Consider the following 4,238-nt stretch of genomic DNA (forward strand, 5'->3'; position numbering starts at 1 on the left):
GACTCCTACCACATAGGCGATATCAGGTCTTGTGACCATAGCCAAAAACATTAAGCTTCCTATAGCTTCACGGTAAGGCACATTATCAGGAAGACATGGTGAATCTTCATTTGTAATGAAGCCTTTTTCTATTGGTACACTAACTGGATTGGATTCTAACATATTAAAGCGATTCAGAATTTTTTTACAATAAGTTTCCTCGTGTATAAAAACGTTACCACCATGAAGATATTCAATTTGCATACCCAAATAAGGAGCAGCAGCTTCAACAGTTACGCAAAATTCTGCTTTAAGTTTGTTAAGAAACTCATTAGCTATCTCTTCTTCTTTGGTGGCTATGATACCATCATCAACATAGACAATTAAAATAAGTGTTTTACTTTCATTATAAAACAAACAAGGATCTGCAGAAGATTGTTGCAAACCACAGCTTTCAGCAAATATTTTGAAACGCTCATTCCAACACCTTGAGGCTTGTTTAAGCCCATAAATACTTTTGAGCGACTTACAAACTTTATTAGTTCCATCATTAAACCCATCTGGTTGACTCATATAGATCTCTTCTGCTAATTCTCCATAAAGAAATGCCGTCTTTACATCAAACTGTGAAAGTTTCAGTCTCTTACTCGAAGCAACTCCTAAAACTGCTCTTATTGTTTCCCATCGAACAACAGGACTAAACGTTTCTGAAAAATCAACACCATATTTTTGGCTGAATCCTTTTACTAAACGAGCCTTGAAACGTTGTACAGACCCATCTGCATTCATCTTTACTTTAAAAACCCNTTTTTGGCTGAATCCTTTAGCTACTAAACGAGCCTTGAAACGTTGACAGACCCATCTGCATTCATCTTTACTTTAAAAACCCACCTACTACGAATGGCTTTTCTTTCATGTGGCAGATCAACAAGTTCCCATCTCTTGTTCTTCAGAAGCGAATTCATTTCTTCTTCCACAGCACATCGCCATTTTTCAGAATTCTCAGAAGACATGGCTTCTTTATAAGTTTCTGGCTCTGCTAGTTCAGCTAAAAGAACAAAATCTCTCAACTTAGAAGGCTTTTTCAATTTATTTCTGTCTCTCAGATAAGTAGAGTCATTGTTTTCATCTGTAACTTCATCAATATTGATTTCAATGTTGCCTTCACTAATGGAGTTATTAACAGTTCCTTCAGCGATGCTTTCATTATCTATAATGTTACTAACTCTTTCAATATTTTCAGGAGCAAGATCTTCTTTAAGTTTGCTTACCTCTACAAATTGTTGAGTATCTTCAACAGAAGAATAATTAGTACCCACTGAGACTACCTCTTCATTTCGAAAAATAACATTTCTACTTAGTATAATTTTGTCTTGTTCTTTAATATATATGCTATAACCATCTTTTTCACCGCAATAACCAACAAATATACCCTTGATACTCTTACTATCCCATTTCTTTCTGTTTGGCTTAAGTACATGAACAAAACATTCTGTTCCGAAAACTTTTAGATGATTGATACTAGGAACTTTCTTGTCAAACCATAGTTCATAGGGACTTTTCGACTTGACTGATGAAGATCCAGTCCTATTTAAAACATATACAACTGTGTTTACAGCCTCAGCCCACAGTTTTAAGGGAAGATTCTTTGAATGTAGCATACTGCTCTCACTTTCCACAAGTGTACGATTCTCACGTTCAGCAGCACCATTCTGCTCCGGTGTATAAGGCATAGATATGCGAGAGGTCACTCCTTCACTTTCAAGAATGTTCTTCACTTCATAATTCTGAAACTCTGTTCCTCCATCACTCAAGAATTCTTGGATTTTATGCCCTACATTTTTGGCTTCATTCATGAAGTTTTGAAAGCTCTTGGTTACTTCATTTTTAGCTTGTAAGAAGTACACTCTGCGATATTTTGAAAAATCATCTTTAAAACAAACAAAATATTTTGAATTACCAAGAGATTTCTCATGCATGGGTCCAAGTACATCAGCATGTATCAACTCTCCTGCTTTTGTTGAGCGTTCTCTAGTTCCAAATGGCTTCCTGCATTGTTTTCCAAAGCAACATCCTTCACACAGTTCATTTTTACATGTAATTTTTATATCATGTCTATTAAGAGTCTCTTTAACATGCGCTTTATTCTGATGACACAACCTTTGGTGCCACAATTGCAAGTCATTTCTTGTAGCAATGCATACATTTGCAGAGACAGCAGTGCTCGGACTCTCAGTTTCAAAGCATATAGGCCATTAGCTGTGCAGACGCCCTTTCTTTAACCGCACATTTCCATTTCGAATAAAAACGCATTCAGTTCTTGTTGCTTTAAGCTCAAAACCCTTGGCTATAGTTTGTCCAATAGAAAAAGATTTTTACAAATATCAGGAACATACCACACAGAAGCTAAATGATTTCGTTCTCAATTACCACAGATTTTCATTTCAACGTTGATAGTACCTTCACCATAGGCGAATATGGCATCATTGTTTCCAATGTACACTTTCTTTGGTACACCAAACTGTTTAAAGTCCACAAAATAATCTTTATATTTTGTCATATGAGCAGTAGCTCCACTATCTGCCAACCAAACTTCATTGTTTGTGTTACTTTCACCAAAGCACATGAAGGCATCCCCCTTCCCAGCAGCAGCGTTAGGCAAATCTCACTGGAAGTTTGATTCGTCGGCCGGATCTGGATGACCTGCTGACCACGATTGGTTGTTCTACTGGTGGAGACCTGCTGTTCGGGACTAGCTGGTTTGCTGGTGGAGGTGTGTTGCTGATTGCTGGTGGCAACGGCTCTGGTTCCTTTGATCTCTGAGGTTCTGTCATGTCCTCTGCAGATAAGATAAATGCTGGTTTTAGTCTATCCACTGTTACTACCAGTTCCTTGCCATTTTTCAAGATTTTGAAAAATTTCTCAGNTACATGCTTAAAAAGCATAGTTGATCGTACACATGTGTTTTTTTTTGTATCATTGATCACAGAGAGAGTAGAAGTGGAAGTGAAAGTTTATATCTCCTAAGAAAATTGCAGTTAAAGTTTTTGTTGCACGCCTTGATCTAGATGGCGCTGCACTACATTGCTATCATCCATATTACCAACTAAAATTAACTGCGCCAAAGCATTATCTTTGGAAAAACTTCTTACTTGCTTTTCATATGCAGTTCTTTCCTCACTTGTGGCACTTTCACTTAGATTTTCAGTTAATTTCCTACTTCCATTTACGATGTCCAACACTTCATTATGACGTAACAACAATTCAATTTGTCGTTTCCACTTAGACCAGTTCACTGAACCTTTTAATTTTTCTATATGAGTTTTAAACTCCATAATCAAAACTCAACAAAATACCGTCAACGCTTATCACTAAGTTAGGCCTAAGACCGATATCAGTTCACTAAGATATACTATACTAACAGATAAAGCTTATACTATACTAACAGATTAATCGCTGGGCCCATAACCTGTTAAAATTAAGTTTACTACTAAGTATAAAATAAAATATCACACAGCTAAAGAAATACTTGGTTACTATTTAATTAAAAGGACATGAACATATAACAACTGCACAGAGCAGAGAGAAGAATGTATAACAGCACTAAGTTGGTTGGTGTTGCCAACAAGAGAACCATAAACCTTTAAAAAGATTAAGATTACTCTTTTGATTTTATCACAACACAGTCTAAAAAATTATTCGGTATTCGTTATCAAGAAATGGGTATAGCTGTTGGAAATGTCTATTTTTAAAATTTGATAGCAAAAAAAATAAAGAAAGGGAAAAGTAATGAATTAAGAATTATCATTTTATGTTAAAAGCGATAATTTCATTCTCAAAGCAAATATTTTGACATATAGTAAAAGATAATGACAAATCATAGGTTATCAGTCAAAAATATACAGCCTTAGTCCTTCCATCGCTGTCTTCATTTAGTATGTCATGATGTGATTTGTGTTGTGCATGTCATGATGTGAAACTTTGAAAGACACATAAAGTTCCTGGTTGGGTAATAATCCTTTCACACTTGACATGTTATTTATTTTATCTGCATCGATTTATTTTTCTGATACGCCACTCGTGTACTTGTGTTAAAATATTAAGTGCCTGTAGTTAAGTGTTAAATGATAATATCACTATAAACCTCACTTTTGGCACAATAACGAAAACACAATGTTTATAAGCCTCATTTCTAGCACTGGTTACAACAATTATAAATGATTATCGTACAATAATCGTGATTGATTCTCGATTATTTG

The sequence above is a fragment of the Parasteatoda tepidariorum genome, chromosome 10 (assembly GCF_043381705.1).
Source record: "Parasteatoda tepidariorum isolate YZ-2023 chromosome 10, CAS_Ptep_4.0, whole genome shotgun sequence".
NCBI lineage: Eukaryota > Metazoa > Arthropoda > Arachnida > Araneae > Theridiidae > Parasteatoda > Parasteatoda tepidariorum.